We start from the raw sequence: 18,561 nt of genomic DNA, 5'->3' as shown, positions 1-18,561 counted from the left end.
GGTTGATGTGGTGGCGTGTTACAGTATCATAAATGACAGGTGTTTGTTACAGGAATAATCAATATGTACACAGGGCAGTGTCCTATGATCTGTTGACAATCAAACACAGAAAACAATTGCTGAATATTAAGTATGGATTCGTTTATGGATTGAATATTTGTCTTTTTTCACTCGCTTTGATTCTGGGTTCACCAGTTTATGTTGCATTTATATAGCCAAGTGCATATATCTAGATCTAGATTCCTGTATAAAATTTTTGCCCGTACTGTTTTTTGTGCTCACAGCATTCTTTCTTAAGCTGTATATACCCAGTGTATAGTTAGTTAAACTCCCCACACCTGAAGATGCATGGCATGTGATCTGTAGACAAAGGACCTCATCCAGATGAATATCAAATTTTTAATTTGATCTGATCATGTCTGTTAAAAAAAACCCCAAAAAACCCAACAATATTACGATAAAGACATCAAGACAGAGTTCACACTACCTGGTTGTACATTTATCAAATATATGTGACATTGTGGTGTCTTAAGATCTATATGTGTAATTTTTTGCAGACACACCAGCTACAAAGAGATGAACATGGATATATTTTGTCTTTGAATATTGCAGAATTATCTCCCTTGTGTTATGTTTACAGAGTTCTCTCCCTTGTGTGTATGTATCAATGGTGACATCATCACTTTGTGATAGCAAAAAAATTACTATTGATATATGACATTTTATTCATAAAAAAACATGAAGTAATAATTAATACTTACTTTCAAGGGGAGATAACTTTGTAATATGCAAATACACAATAACGCTAAAGACACAGCACAGTTACAGAAACAGCAAATTGAGTTATGCCATAATCGGTATAAAACAGGGGAAGTTCTATAAATACTGTGTGTCTGAGTCCCAGCATTAAAAAACATTTAAGGTAAAATATTCAGATATCACACCTATCATTTGGTTCTACGAGCAGTTCCATTTGAATGGAAAAATCAATAGTGAAGGAAGATGAAACAGAATCAATTCCTCTCTGGAAAAGATGTTTAAATCCCATCAGTCTATAGTGTGTGGTGGTTTCTGTGAACCAGTGGATTATCAAAATAAGATAAATTCTTTTAAGTCACAAATAAAAAGTACATAAAGTTTGGTTTTTGATCTTCAAACAGACACCATCTACCTGTGTGGAAGTGATGATAGGGTCTATAAGTTTAAAAAGAAATCAGATAAATTTCCTTTGATAGAACCGACATTTTATCTAGATATACAGGATAATGTAATATATCAAAATTGTCCATATATTCCTTTAAAATGTTACATCTGTAGGAGCAATTACTATAACAGGAAATGGCTGAAATTATCAAAATTTATCATAGCCTATGAACAAATTATTTTATAGTGTTTTGTACCTACAAGACTCTGATAAAGTGTTTCAAAGTTTATTTTATAGTATTCTTGCATGTATTTAAAGATGGATACAGTGTTTTGGAAGTATATTTAGAATTTGTATTCCGCAGATTCTGTCACAATGAAGATATATTTACTGATAAAACTTTCAGTTATTCAACCTGAGTATCATGATGTATAAAGTTGGAAAAAAACATATTACTGTATTTTCCCTATTAAGAGCGCCTCCTCTAATAAGGGCGCCCCTATGTTTTTTGCTGAAAAAATCAACTAATTTCATACAATTTTTGTGCCAGATTGTAACAATTTGTCTTTGCAGACGCTAATAAAATACTGTTTCACATCAATCTGATGCTTATCAGATATCCGATCACCTTGTATAAGCACTAAATTTATTGCATTGGACAACTTAGGACATCTTTGCCAATTAAGTGTTTTACACATAGAAACAGCGAAGTCATGTTCAAAACAAAATGTGTCACTTGAATGCCCCACACACGTGTATCGATGAAGACTAACGGGCAAAAACATTTTAGCGATGTCTATACAGGTTTATGAATACTTACTGTATATCTATGATAAAGGATCCTAAATAACATGAATGTTATCATTTCTAAGTGTTTTATTGTGTGCTACTGTCAGTATTTTCCATCTGCCACAAAACGAAAGTAGCGATCGAAAGCACCGTCCGCCATTTTGTGTACGCATGGTAAACAAACAGGCTAGCATGAAATGCCAAAATTTCGTAAGTTGGTTATAGTAAGTTTCAGAAAAATATGAAACTAAAAGCAAAATGACTAATACGAAATACTCTGTTTCAGTAAAAAACATCTAAAAATGGTCTCAAACAATGGCGCCCCCCCCCCCCCCATTTACCCACGCCCGGTGCCCTCATTAGGGAAAATACAGTATACAGTAGAACTTGGTTAATTGATAATTCGACAACTGGGCTTAATACGAAATACTTTGCCAGTCCCTTTTTATTATTGTTAAAAAACATCGGGATAACTCGAAGAAATCAGATAATACAAAGTAAATTTCGGGTCTGAATGACAAAAATCATACATAAAATGTTCTTATAACTCGAAATGAGATTTTTTGGACAACGAGTTTGCCGAAAATGTCGATTTTCTTTTTTCATAAATCTGCTGTAGAACAGCATTTCAAAATGCATATCTCAGATAACTTGAAGTTTTATCTCGGTCCCTTCGAGTTCGTATTAACCGAGTCCACTGTATATGATTTAAATGGTAACCATGAATCATCAACTCCCTTATGAGTTTATGTTCCTAGCACATCTTTATGCCCTTGTTATAAAAATCCAAAATACGTTCGTAAAATGCCAACTAAATCGTCATCAATTTAGTTAATAATTGGCAACGTAAAAGTAAAATCGTAGCAGTATTGTTCCAAAAATCCAAAGTAAATTCCTCTGATGATAAATCACGTCTTGTTGAACCAAAAACACTCTAGGCACTGAACCACGTGACCTCTACGTCATCTCATATGGTCCCTCAGTAGGTTGATTTTACGGAATCCAAAATTGGGTTGAGGGGTGGGAGTGGGTCAGGAAACAAGGATGATATCGAGGGGAGGGGAATATTCTGTATTTGCATATTGCAGAATTATCTGCCCTTGGGGATAAGTACCGATTCTTTTAATGTTTCATGATTTTATGAGTGTAACATCATACAGTGTTGGGTTTGGTTGGGAATGGAGGAGACTCCTGGGAGACAGGCACATTCTGATTTTGCACATTACAGAATTATCTACCCTTGGTGAATAGGCTGCATGTAGTCATAAGATATTTCATAACTGTTAAAAAATCATTGAATGAACTTCTGAGGTAACACTTTCCCTGATAGTTTCACACAATATTGGGACAAAAATATATCTTTGAGGTACATGTACAGTACTTAATGCGTCTAACATTTATGCGAAATGTGGTCAAGCAGTTACACTTTATAGTTATAGTCTATGCTTTTATAAAAAAATACATAAAACTCTCATCAGCCCAGCAGGGTGATGTCTCAGTTATAGTGTGTTAGACTCAAGGCCATTGTATATAGAAATATATCAATTTGCATCACATGCTATCCTAGGGGTTAATGTTGCATGATGGGAACTTAAGGGAATATGAAAAAATATGTGAGTTGGCTACTGACTGGTAGCTTTTAAAGGTAACTTAAATTTAGGTGTCACTGAATATACTTAGGTAAATGTGTTTATCCAAAAAAAAAGGTTTTCACTTTTTGTGATTATTTCTGTAACATAGAAACATTGCTGTAAAATATCATATTTTTGTAGCAGGTTCATTTCCGGAGCATAACTCTAAAACCAAGCAGAGATATTTCACACAAAACTTCATAGACACTTTACTGTTTATGGTCCTAGTAGTACCTTTTGCTATTTTTGGTTTTCAAATTTTTTTGCACTTTTTCCGTAACCATGGAAACATTGCTGAAAATATATGCATGGTAAAATGGGAACTTAAATGTTTCTTTTGCAATACTCCACCATCTTTGTGTATAATAGTCGAATATAATATGTCAATGCTGTATACCTGATTCAACAATTGCAGCACCGCTCTACTTGAATTATACTCCATCTTTCTTTAGCTCAACAATCCCTTTTCCTGGTGTGTTTTTTTCATACACATATGTCTCCACAATCAAACTTACTTCAGCTTTGTTATCTCCATTGGCGGGGGATCAGAATGACTTTGTGTTAATTAATATTTAGAATGTGTGCAAATGTTACCAGCCAATTATATCGTTAAAGGTGACAACAGTCGGGTTCTCAGACAAATTGTGTGCAGCCGTATATTGAATCTCTTGCATGATATCATATGTAAAGGTACAATATTTTGTTTTGATTTAACCTGAAGTATCAAATTGAAAGCATCACCATAAAATTCCAATCTTCAGTATACCTATAAAATACTACTGTGTCTATGTAATCTATGTTGCCCTTGTATTTGTATGTCCAGTTTGTATATCTGTGAGGAAGTGACCGCTCTATGTTTTTAGGAGGGTGATCAGGTTTGTCCAATTTATACCCAAACCGTTGACCAGTAAACCTTCTCTGAAGGTTTACTGTATTTGATAAAGGCTATTTACTGCCGTTCTAACATAAGATTGCACGATTGTGTTACAGTAACTAGTGTATCGACTCACTGTAGTAGAATAACATCGATACCAACATGTTACAGGTTTCTATGTAACACGCATTGGTGGATTGAGTTGATTGAGCTTAAATAGAGAGAATAACGTGTGTACACAATTATTTAGCCTGCCCATGCTTGTTACATTTCTTCTGATTTTCAAAACGAATTTAACAACTCTTCACTGACCTTTGTTTGGTGTCATGATAGCGCGAACACGAAGCGAGAACCATGCTGTTCCTCGCACAACTTTGCGATGTTTTACGACAGGTGGTTTTTACATACGTCGGCCGCTTTAGATATATTTCCATAGGACAAACCCCATGCCATCATTGTACATTTTCACTACCCTTTCGCGTACTTTTAGATCGGTTCGTGGCTTTGACATGTCGAATTGATCGTTTGAGGACTGCTTTCTAATTTTGGCTGTGATCGTTTGAACCGCTTCTAATTTTGGCGCAATTTTAGACGCGAGAGATTAAAATAGTATACGTCAACGTTACACATGTGCAAACACACATGTATAGTTATAGTCTGTACTTTACCGGTAACTTATAATATGCACGCGTTGGCAGCTTGGCGATCGACGATTTTTAGTACTTCCACACTTTTTTATTCAGTATAATTTCAAATTCAGAGTTAAATTGACATTTTAAATATACCTTACCATAATATGAAACTGAAAATATGTTGTTTTTAGCAGATACTTTCTTCTTGACCTTCATATTTATTCATTAACGGTACCAGTATTATTATGTTAAATATTGTAAAGGTACAATATTTTGTTTTGATTTAACCTGAAGTATCAAATTGAAAGCATCACCATAAAATTCCAATCTTCAGTATACCTATAAAATACTACTGTGTCTATGTAATCTATGTTGCCCTTGTATTTGTATGTCCAGTTTGTATATCTGTGAGGAAGTGACCCGCTCTATGTTTTGGGAGGGTGATCAGTTGTTTGTCCAAATTTTACCCAAACCTTGACCATTAAACTTTTCTGAAAGGTTTACTGAAGTATTTGATATGGCTATTTAACAAGAAGGGAATTTTTGCGTAATTTAAATACCAAGTTAATTTCACATCAACTTTTGGTAGTTCATGTTTGGAGATATTTTATATTTTATCATCACCTTAGATTACAATTGTTTGTAATTGCAATGTAACTTAATTGCAATATGAATAATAAACAGTTTTTGCAAAGAATAGATATAAATATAAATATTAAATCTGAAATGTTTTCCGAACTTAACTTTTTATATCTTTCTTCAAAAAATTGTTTAAATTTGATATATATATTTACCTTTTGTTCAGCAAAAAAAATACAATGATAATCTTGCGTATATAAGTAGTCTCAATTTGCATGAAGCCATAACAAAAAAAGATAACAAGATAAATGAACAAATACATAGATTTTTCCCATAGATTTCCCCAAAAAATAGAACTACAAAGAGAATATTCGACCAGGTGTAAACGGGGATGTATAAATCTGTCCCAGCTGTGAGATAAAAGGTATGATGTACACTATGATATACAGGAGATAAAATGGTCACTACCGGTCATCACAAGGGGTCATCCCCATTTCAAACACATGGTCAGCCATTAACATCCAATATTGGTCGGCCATAAATTTTTGACCTTGGCTGACCAGCTGTTTGGTCCTCTTGTCCTTACCTAACAACCTGTAAAACTGACCACATCTTTTGTTAAACTGACCACACCATGTCACATTAAATTGACTCTAAAAATAAAATAAATCAATAATGAAATGGATTTCAAACAAAGTTGATTGATTGTATGAAAGATGAAAATTGTTACCTTGAAACTCATCTGTTAGGTTTTACTTTAAATAGCATATTACAATGTAGTACTGTGGTTTTAACTCATTCACCCCAGAAAACATGTTTGGAATCTTCTAATTCAAAGGCTAGAACAGTTCATTATGAATTCCCCATATAATAATAGGTGAATGAGTGAGGTTTGGAAGATTTTCAATATACCCCAATGATGCAAGATTCTTAATTAGGAGCTGAGGTTTGAGATATTCCATGGTTATGCAACTATCAATTCAAATCTAAAATGATGAATTAATTCATCTTTTAGAAACATTAAAGATTGAATACTAATATTTTCATTTTAAAGCAATTAATTAGACCTGGAAGTGTAATACAAGTTGTCTTAATATCTTGATTTAGATTAAAAAATTTTGAATAGATTACTTAGACTTATTACCACAATTTTAGATCAAATATTAATTAAGTGTACATGTCCATATCGATCAGCAATACATTAATAATGTTTTACTCATTTATTGTCTATAACAGTTTTGTTTTCTACAATCATGCATATTTACGGCGATGTTCCATGTAAACAATAAATAAATAAAAACTTGACACACTCAATAGTTCTGGAGCCAAAACATTATGAGTATTTTGATTTTCATTGAATTGAATCATTAAAAATTGGTCTTCATTTTGATGGATATTTTTATTAGACAAATTAAAAAATGAGGACTTGTAAAAAACAGGAATCGAACCTTACAATTCCGTATCTGCCTATAGTACATCTTATCATATACCACCCCGAGGTCGAATCAGGGTTATTCATACGTTTTATTGCGATGATTAGAACGATTACTATCCTGCAAGGTGCTTAACTCTGAACTTGTCTAAACAAAATTGCCTATAACTTCCGTAATTTTACATAGTGGACGCGAGTTAAATGTAATTCCAGCTTTTAAGAGTTTTATCGAAGATTCACAATTTCAATAAACCCCTCTATATAATTGAACACAGAAGAACTCAATAAAATTTAATGGTTTTTGGCGAATATTGTTGTAGCCCTTAAAAAGGCTCGGAGCTTGCAAATTATGACAGGTTTATCGTAGTAGACACTTTATTTGTTTGTTTGATTGAAATGTCAGAAATGTTTATGAAAAACAATTTCTATTTTCTCGCTTTTGGCTAAATGGACAGAGAGAGTTCACAAAAGGATAATTTTCTATGTGATGTAAATACTCTAAAATTTTGATCATTAGAATTAATATTGTAACCAAGACTTCAGATTAAAAAAATACTATTTGACCTGGGTATGAATACCTCTTGGCTATAAAAAATGCTTTTTACTTTGGATGGTCTTTATAGAAAGGTTTGATTGATCCCCACACCATTCCGTAAACGGTACTCTGTTACGTCGATTAATCAGATTAAAGCATGATTATTTAAGTGACCATCTAACAAGATTTCTCACATAAATTACACAAGGTGTTGGGGGGCATCTTTTGTTTTTGTTAAGGATGCTCTATGAGTAGTACTATAGAGTCACTCTCTTAAGAATACAATTATCTATGGCTATTTATGGCGTTCGAAATCTGCTGATATTTACGGTAAAAATATCTATACTAATTTAGATACAGGTAAAAGTTGTACAGGTGATCACATTGTAAAGGAAAGCTCAGGGCACTGTCCAAAACATTTGATGTTTTACCGTCGCAGTCATTTTTGTCCCCTTAATGTGATTTGAGAAATTGATAAATTCATAAAAAAAAAGTTTTAAGGTAAACCAGTCTCCAGATCGTTTCCTGTACAGTACATTTTCTGAATTATTGCTCAAAGTTTGTTTTACCAAAAAAAATAAAGAAAATTTGACACATTGGCTATATATATCCTTACACATTCAGCTTCAGGCATATCTTTTACAGGATGTGATACTAAAGAAATATTGTAAGATGCTCTTATTAGGAATACATATTGTTTTTTTAACCATTACATATCTGGATATCTAGAGAAAATTTAAACAAAACCACTTTTTAAAAAGACTTTATGTGATTTGGAGGCTTACATCACTTCCTTGTGAAATATCTTTAAGAAAATAATCTACATGATGTTTGCTTATGATAACAATATCAGTTTCTTTTCATTTTGTTGAAACATGATCTCTTTTACTTTATTTGGTATTGAAACAGTTGCAATATTGTCCTACTGGAAGTTGGATTGATATATTAAGATGTTGATTTCAGTGAAGTTAAAAATATGTTTCATCCCTCTTTGCACTCTCCATTAATTAGGTTTTAATATATTGTCAACCCTGTCTACAAAGACCACCTATTGAAGGACACAGATACTGGGATAGCCAGGTGGTCTATATACACAGGTTGAATTGTGTTGAAAATCATCAATTTGGTCCCTATAAAAGTGGTCACATTAAGCAGGTGGTCTTTATACAGAGGTGGTCAGTAAGGCAGGTTTTACTGTAATGTAAGCTAAATACAGCTCTTGCAGTCAACATAACAAGACAATTCAATGTGATTATATACAATCACTTAGATATTTGACAATCGTGATCAACGTTCATTCAGTAGAATATAATTATAATGCACATACATGTAATTGCTAAGTTGTCAGTTACACGCAATGCTGGTTTAAACTAAGGTCAAGGTCACTCGAATGACCATTAGGTCAATTACTTGGTGTTTTTAGATTAGATATTATAATTACTGCTCATACTAATTAAACATTATAGTCTGGTGACTGATCTATTATAAGGTTTGGAAAAACTCCTTCAATTTAAGAAAAACATTAATTAAGTGTAATAATAAGAATGATTACATTTTAGTGCCAATAACTGACACATTTGAGTGGTGACATCCTTGGATAGCACACTGTCCAGGACATATGCAAACTTTAATGTGGAGTGAGGCAGCCACCATCTACACACAACTCTAATAATCAAACAAATTATTTCACCAAAGTGGAATTTTCCTGATGTAAACATTGAATACTGTATTTGACCCAATGAGCACCCAGGGGTGTTCAAAACATTAAAAATTGAAGAGGCACTTATTGGATCAAATTTGGGCTAATCTTTCAAACAAATATTGCACAGAGTAATAAGCCATTAATCAATTTACATAACAAATCAAACATAGAAATCATCATGGTTTTCATAGTTTTTGTCTGTGTATGGTAAATAAAATTAAGACCTCAAAAAGTGGGAGGAACATTTATGGGGACATTAGGGAGCTTATTGGGTTGACAATGGTACATTTGACTATAAATACTCCTGATTTTGTTTTGACCTGAGGTGTGATGGCACTTTTCACCGATACAAAGTGTCTAATTTAGCCATGACAGAATCCATGTAGATGTGATCTGATAACTTTGATACAGATGATTTCAGGATTACGATTCGACGTACTGATAAAGGATCTTAATCAATTGGAGGCTTGCATGTTTGGTCACCAACAATCGGTGTTCAAGGTGAAGATTGTGCAGGAATACCTAAACTACTAAAGCAGGGGTTCTAGGTCAGGGGAGATCACTGAACCCAAACATTGCTACACAGAGTAATCTCCCCTGTTTTATGACACATGTAAACCATTTAACATTAGCTGTTGTTATTGTGTTTATGCTGTTTTATCTGTCGATCATCTATCGCCTTGTGCGGACGGTCCGTTTGAACGGAATCCGACAGTCGCACAAACCACTTGAGCAGAAACAACGCACATTTATCCAACATGAGTCAAACTCTACTCTTCCTATTACCAATATTGGCGATACCCTGATAACTTTTGGGGAAGTTTGTCGGCTTTTTGAATGACCGATTCAGAGAGCATGGACCCCTATAGTCTCTGTAATGAAATAATTAATGTTCTCAAGTGTAGATTGTCTCAGATTTATATCTATCATGTATCTATTCATTTCAAGATCTGTGAAGTTGCTCAGTTTAATTGGTCCCTCTTTATGCCAAAACAGTCATTGTATTCGTGTGTAATGCACCAGTCGTAGGGTGTGCTGGCTGACCCCGACATAAACTACCGCAGTGTGAGCTAATGTTGGCGAGATGTTGTAGTAGTAGTAGTTATATGACGTTATGTAGACAGCTGTTTTGGAGATTTGTGTGACAGTTTGTGAGATTTCCTGGAAGTTTTGTTGTAACATTGGACTTATATTTGTCGTTAAATGATGCGAATACAACAAGATTACTGGCAAGATGCTGAAATACATAAGGTATAGTCAAGTACCTAAATATCATACAGATCATGCTTTACCTGGCCATACAGTTTTCTTGGTGCAACTGTTTGTCTACAAGTCACTTTAACTAATACAATGTCAATTCTTTTGGTATTCTTTTAATGTTATTATACTATAAACCAACTTTCTTTTTGCAATCAAGTTAAATTTGCAAGAGTTAATCAGTCTCTGCGAAATAATTTCTTAGACCATTCTTGCACAATTAAATTCAAAGATATCTCAATTCAGTTTTAAATCCGCGAAACTTAATACGGCAATTGCAAAATTTTATAGCCGCAAAAGAAAGTTGGTTAAATTACAGTACTTGTTATTGACATTATTATATCTATTGCTAAAATGACATTTTTGATATCAATCAAAGACTATATTTTTTATTTTATGAAATTGTTGGAAGACCAACATATGTCTTTTTGACTTCATGATGGCATTGAAGTAATTGAGGATCAGGTACGACTTTGACAAAATAAACAAATGTTGAAAATATGACCAATAATTGCATACCTCATTATAATTATAATGAAAGCCCATGCGCTGGTAATAAGCCCACCTTAAATGTTGCTGTCCAAGCAGTAGTATGAAGCCTAACAGAAAAATTATATTATTTCCATATCTTGAAATGTATATAATATATTTGTCAACGTTTTTCTTTGAATCAGTATGATAGTTTCAAACAATTTTTTTCCCACTAATAAAACTGTCAGCATATTCACATTAACACATATACACTTGCTTAAAGATGCTCCACCGCCGACAGAGCATAAATAATATTCATCATTCGAACAATAATTTGTGTTTAATCGTGTATGTATAATACCTAATTAACACATAAAATAATATAAAATAATTTATTTCCCCTTTGGTGCATGCGCAATCAGTTAGACTTCATTTCATATAGAATATAGTGCCACGGAATTTTATTTCAGGATGCAATTAAATATTTTTAGGTCACCTGAGACGAAGTCTCAAGTGACCTATTCTAATCGCCTTTTGTCCGTCGTCGTCCGTCGTCCGTCGTGCGTCGTCCTGTCGTCCGTCGTCCGTCGTCCGTCGTCCGTCGTATGTCCGTAAACAATTTATATTTTCGACTTCTTCTCCAAAACTGCTGAAGCAATTTCAATGAAATTTTGCACAAACCTTCTAAGGCATAAGGCCAATCAAAATTGTGAATTATATGGTCCCCACCCCCCAGGGAGCTATGGAGGGCCAAAAGGGGTAAAATTGACTAAAATTTCAAAAATCTTCTTCTCCACTCACAGATGTGATGGAATTAAATACTCTTCATAGATAGAAAGGTCATAAGGTCCTTTACAAAAATTGTGAATTATATGACCCTGGGGTCTCAGGTTTCCCCCTGGGGAGGGGGTTAAGTTTACTATAGTTTATATAGGGAAAACACATTTTTGAGTAATTAATTTGATCATTTGTAATAGGAAATGATGGAGATCAAATATTGTCAAAATTATCAGTATGAATTGCCATTGAATCCTATTAACCAATTTTCCATGACTGACCCCCAGGGGCCTTAGGGGCGGGGTCAAAAGGGGTCCAAATAGGCTATATCTTCAAAAATCTTCTTCTGAAATTCTGGAAAAGGGTAGAATCACATACTCTCCATAGATGGAAAGGTCTTGAGGTCCTTTACCAAAATTGTGAATTAATATGACCCTGGGGACTCACGTTTCCCCCTGGGGAGGGGGTCAAGTTTACTATAGTTTATATATAGTGAAAACACATTTATGAGCATTTTTTGCTCAATTTTAATACGAAATGAGTCAAACTTGTTTAAAATTATAAGCATGAGATAACATTTTAATATCATATCTATATTGGTCCTGGTCAACCCCCTCGGGCAGAGGGGCGGGGCCAAAATGGGCAAATAGGCTAAAACTTTAAAAATCTTCTTCTTAAATACTGTACTGGAAATGGTAGAATCAAATACTCTTCATAGATGGACAGGTCTTAAAGTGTTTTAAATGAAAATTGTGAATTATATGACCCTTGAGTCTCAGGTTTCCCCCTAGGGAGGGGGTTAAGTTTACTATATATAAGTTTATATATGGAAAACACAATTTTAAGCATTATTTAGTCATTATAATAGGAAATTAGTCAATTGTAGTCAGAATTATCCCTATGTGATGGCCATTGAATCTTATTACCAAATTTTCCATGACTGATCCCTAGGGGCCTTAGGGCGGTCCCAAAACCGGTCAAATAGGCTAAAACTTTCAAAAATCTTCTTCGGAAATTCTGGAACTGGTAGAATCAAATACTCTGCATAGATGGGAAAGGTCTTAAAGTCCTTTACAAAAATTGTGAATAATATGACCCTGGGGTCTCATGTTTCCCCCTGGGGAGGGGTCAAGTTTACTTTAGTTTATATAGGAAAAACACATTTATGAACATTATTTGCCTAATTTTCATAGGAAATTAGTCAAACTGGTTAGAATTATTAGCCTGAAATAGCATTTTAACATCAAATCCATACTGGTCATGGCTGACCCCCAGGGGCCAGAGGGGCGGAGCCAAAAGGGGTCAAAATGGTAATTTCAAAAATCTTCTTTTTGAATTCACAGATTTGATGGAACCAGATACTCTTGATAGATTGGAAGGTCTTAAGGCCCTTTACAAAAATTTGTGAATTTCATGGCCCTGGGATCTCAATTTTCCCCTAGGAGGGGGTCAATTTTACTATAGTTTATATAGGAAAACACATTTAGGAACATTATTTGCTTAGTTTTCATAGGAAATTAGTCAATCTGGGTTAGAATTATTAGCCTGAGATAGCATTTAACATCATATCCATATTGGTCCCTGGCCGACCCCCAGGGGCGAGAGGGGGTGGGGCCAAAAGGGTCAAAATGGATAACATTTCAAAAATCTTTCTCCTGAATTCACAGATTTGAATGGAACCAAATAATCTTCATAGATTAAAAATTTATAAAATCACCGACTGACTTTCAAGGGCCTGCTGGCCAATAGTATATTAATAGCGTTAATATGCAAGTCTATTGTTTCATTCCTATGTCAGAACTACAGGTGACCTGCAAAGCCCATGGTGCCTCTAGAACAAAACTTCAACAAGAAGTCTAAACATTAAGAAGCACAATACTTATCCAATTGTGGTCAATGTGTTAAAAGAAAGTATCTTTTTGTAACATAAGTAAATATACTAAATAGTTTGTCTGCTTTCCTTTTATTTGTATAGTGGAAAAAAAATACCATTTGTCAGTGGATTGAGCATCTTTAATTTTAGTTAATTTTATATATGCAATTTTTCCTTGTGAGAGATTTGGTCTAGTTAGTCTAGGGAATCCAACCATTCAATTCATTCGAATCCTATTCAAACAAATGCAATTAAATAAACCTTTACTTTGATGCAAGAATACCCTAAAACATTCTTTGTTCTATTACGAATGTCAGGATTTGTAAAGTAATTCACAGTTTTAAATATCCTGTAATGGAGGATAGAATTAAAATGCAAACAGATGAACAGCCAAAAACATTCAGTATTAGTTACCCAACAAAGGCCATTACCACACAGACATGAACACCATCTGTTGGAAATAGAAGTAATGGGTATCTTGTAGGTATATGAATTATCTTTTCTTTTGATGAAATATTTTTGATTTCTTGTCATGAAGTAAATTATAATTTTTTGTGATTGTCCTATTCTGCTAACATTCTTGAATTATGTATGGGGAGTTTTTAACATTATCTAATAATTGAGTTATAATTTAAAGTGAATAGTCGGGCAAAGGAAACCAGTCTAAATGCGTTCTATGGCCTTCCAAAAGTCATTGCATACCATAATGATGGTCAAGTTCTGCTTACGGTGTCCAGTTTTGACCATTGAAATTTTGGGAGAAGCCCCGTGTAAATTTAGCACAGTTCTAAATATAAATTCGCCAAACTCTTTGAAAACGAGGCTGCGTGGAAACGTCAACATGGACATGTGTTTCTCAGTCGTGTCGGTTCCGTTTCGTGTGATAAACCACTAATGCGGTATGCAAATTGTTGTTTTGAGATGATACATTTGATGCAAATGAAGTATTCTTACATTAATGACAATGCTTTGTAATCATTTTTCGATAAAAGCATCTTGTACATGGAAATCGACACAAATATTCGGCCGATGCAGAGATGGGGCCCCGGCAAGGGGCAATTATTGCAGCATCGCATTCGTCGTATTTTACATCAACCGAATCATGAAGGTTAAATACAAATAATCGTAACATAATTTCCCATTTAAAACCACACGAAAACGTTCCATAGAACGTCCATGCATGTAGCTGTCAAAGATGTGAAAATAAATTAGCTCATACATAGATATTTTACAAGTACAATATATGTGTTCAATTATTCGTGTAGTTTTTTGCAGAGATTTAATTAAATTATCTATGTCTCTGGTTGTTTTTTTTTGTAAACAATATTTGAGTTCTGGAGAGAGATGACATGAATGTCCAGCTGGAAGGAAAGAAACTTTTATGATGTATATGTATCGTACAATGTATATATGTAAACGTACATTCCATGTAGCTGCTATAGAATTACAACTAGGAAATTCTCTCAAACATTGATAATATTTAATTCTTTACATTCATGTAGGCCTATGCTGTGAGAATTAACACATCATATATATTTCCAGAAAACATATAGGCCTACATGTATGTTACTTTCCTTTTCTGTTGTTTCCTGTTCTTTTTTGTGCTCTGGAGAAAAAGATGATTGAGTTGAAGAAAAGTAATTAATTAAGAGAAATGTGTACCATAGTACTTTGTCTGTAGCCGAGGGGTTCTATACTGTTTTAATAGTCCAGTAATTAATAATTAATTGAAAATTTCAAAATTAAGATTTTGAGAGTACACAGTGTGTATACCCTTTTTGGTTTTTAGGAATAATACCTGAATAGGAACCTGAAATAACATGACAATCAATCAGGTATGTGTGTGTTGGGGGGTGGGGGGGGGGGAGGGTGGGGGGCTAAAAGACAGAAGAATCATGAGGTTGGGAAGTTGTAACTTGAGTGGGGGGTTGAAATATAGAATAGCTACAGATAACTGGAAGTGGAAGGGTGCTTTATCATTGATCTGGTCATTGCATATTTGGGGTTTACATGGCTTTTTTTTTGGTTATTTAGTCTCATTGATTTTGAAGCAACTTTGAATCCATATGGTACTGTATATCTTTCTTTTTTCCATGTGTAGCTATTTCTTCTGTATTTCACCCTTCGCCCAAGTCACAACTTCCCAATAGGTACCACTTTTTTTTGTTTAGAACTCAAATCAAAGACAGTTGTACATAGTACTACATACTACACTTTAGTCTATGTGTTTATGTAATCACTGTTACTACAGTATTAATACATAAATGGTCTATGTACAAGTTACACATAGACAATAAATGTGAAATTTGGTTCAGACAAAAAGATTTTAAACATTTCAGATAACTTGCTAGTTTTATGGTTTTTATTTATATGTTGAGTCTACTCTCTTGTAAAGCAGAATTTAGAAATCCTAAGACAATGGTATCTATATTGCTATATGTAAAAAAAAATCCTTATATTTTAAAAGTAATTGAAAAGCTATCTCACAAGCCCTGACAAACAAATGGGCAGGCATATGGATGCAAGAATTATATAATCACTGGATCTAGAGGACTAATATAAACAAATATTTCTACAAAGTTAAACAATGAAAAAGTATTGCATCATAATTTTATTTAATGATTACAGTTGAAAGGAACATTTAAATAAATTAATACTGTTTAAATGTTCTGTTCATGATCTTCTAGGTCCATATTGGAAAAGTTACTTTCAAGAGCACTCAAATCAACATTCTTCAGTCTTCATATGATGCTAATTGTATGTATATGTATACATACACTTGTATACAGGTCCAAGGGATGAACTTTCTGTATTCATGTCACTATGCATGCATGGTGCCTGAAAAAAAAGAACCAACAATTTTTTTATATCTGTTGAATGTGACAAAAAATTGAAATGATCAATTTCAAATATATATAGGCCTAAATGAATAAATGTAGGTTCATTCTACAGGGTTTTTTTTATTTTAGAGAAAACATTTTATAAGTTGTGAATATGTCACTGATGCATTTGATAGAATCAAATATTGTTTCAAAAAAGATACAAAATTCATTATCTATAGTTCCAACAAAAATTCAGAATAATTATAAATGATACATGGCTGCAGTACATTTCAACTCTGTAAAGTTTGTCATATACACATGTACAAACACTATTTATTATTATGACCAGAAATATATACTGTATGTGTCCTCCAAATATATCTAAAGAACAAGCTAAAACCTACATGTACATATGTATAAGTGTGTATTATCAGAACATAGTACAATACAATTTTACCAATTAACCTACAATGTAAATCCTATATACAATGTATGTGTATAACACTACCAGAACATGTACAGAACAAAAATTTACAAATTAAAAATCTATAAATATATACATCAGAACTGTATGAATTGACCGGTAGCACAATATTATAGATTAATTGAAACAAATCTTAGCTTGATAATGCACTAGCGGTTACATTCTAACTGTACATGCATTACAACGGTACATTTTATAAATATACAGGGCATTCATTACCCCTAAAGAGGCCCCACTAAAGAACCGCTATTTACCCAGGGTAACGTTTTACGCGATTGGGGAACAGGTATGAAACATGTGACCATATGTGACCACTCATTTATGAAAAAATACTGCTAGGGACTATTTACATAATGATCAAAATACGAAGACTCACTCACTATCAGCTGAGCAGGGAGTACCGGGTAGTAGGCCTAGGTACGTAACAGTAGCGGTCCGGAGCCGCGTGCTCGTTTGAACTAAATGTTTACCGAGTCAGTTGTTGGGATTGTCGCTGCTCCATTGCCTTTCCTTTCGCATTTTTAGGTGAGTCAGTTGGTTGTTTTGGCGGAAACATTTTGGTTCAAAATTTCACTCTAAAGATGGGAAACATTTATAATGCAAACGTTCCAAGTTTATTAAAACATTAATTTTGTAACTGTGCAAAATGGAGACATCATATATAATTATGGTATACATTGTACATGTATTATGAACTTTTATTAGTATCAACTAGTGAGTCAGTCCTTTGATCTTGCTCTAAGATGCTGCTGTAACACCTAAAAGTTCCATACCTTGAAACTTAATTGAGAAAAAAACCAGGACATTATTTTTTAATGTGTATTGAAAGGAAGCGATAAATAATGAAAGAATGAGAATGTCTTTTTACTGGCTGATTAAACCTGGTGACAATTCATACAAAATTATGATAAATGGGTGTTTAGTCAAGTGCTGTTAATGTTTAATATTGCAGGTCGAAGCAGACGACACCCCAATAACTGATAGCCACTCAAATAGACCACACATGGTTCCCTTAGAAATTGATTGAAATCTGATTTGAAATTTATGAGAATGAATATATTGTATTTCTTGACATTTAAATTTATTAATTTTTTCAGCTAGACATACATATGATTTCTTCATTTACGGAGTTTGAGGACGGCGGTTTAATGATGGCCAATGACTCCATTTTGTTGCCCCTAAATGGCACAACATAGTTTACTACCTTGTAGGTAGATTAGCTTTACTGATTAACAAGTACAAATTTCCATAAAAAGGTGAAGCAGGACCGTTACTTAGTGGTTACTTTTTCAAACAAAAACAAAAATCTCTGTTTGAATTTGCTTTTCTGCTAGTGCCTGCTTAATGATCTGATGAAAAGATCCACTTTGTTTGGTGGTATCGGAGTTGAAAATGATTACAGGGGGAATCAGGTTTCACGTTTCTGCACCAAACTCCTTCTCTGGCGCTGTGATCTCAATAAGCCTTCTTTATGGCGTGCGAGTTTGTGAAACCATATCCCATTGTTTAAGGTTAGAACCAACTTTCTCCTCCAGTAGGCTTAAAATCAGTCACGTCCA

The 18,561-nt window shown here is 33.8% G+C and overlaps 1 protein-coding gene and 1 long non-coding RNA gene across 3 annotated transcripts in view; both read left to right on the top strand.

The window, feature by feature from the left end:
• Window positions 1-18,561, top strand: part of LOC138328134 (uncharacterized) — a 76,062-nt gene that overhangs the window by 10,053 nt on the left and 47,448 nt on the right. The gene's annotated exons all lie outside the window — the stretch shown is intronic.
• The window catches only part of LOC138328130 (protocadherin-11 X-linked-like), a 60,912-nt gene that overhangs the window by 5,294 nt on the left and 37,057 nt on the right, over window positions 1-18,561 (top strand). Inside the window, exon 1 of one of the 2 annotated variants that reach the window (XM_069274780.1) lies at window positions 10,412-10,569. The exons of the other annotated variant lie outside the window; for it this stretch is intronic. The gene's annotated coding sequence lies outside the window, so the exon portion shown is untranslated. Of the gene's footprint in view, window positions 1-10,411; window positions 10,570-18,561 lie in introns of those variants that run through there. 2 annotated transcript variants of the gene reach the window in all.

Source organism: Argopecten irradians, chromosome 7, assembly GCF_041381155.1.
Source record: "Argopecten irradians isolate NY chromosome 7, Ai_NY, whole genome shotgun sequence".
NCBI lineage: Eukaryota > Metazoa > Mollusca > Bivalvia > Pectinida > Pectinidae > Argopecten > Argopecten irradians.
The sequence above is the reverse complement of the archived record's forward strand: the minus strand, read 5'-3'. Positions and strand labels throughout refer to the sequence as shown.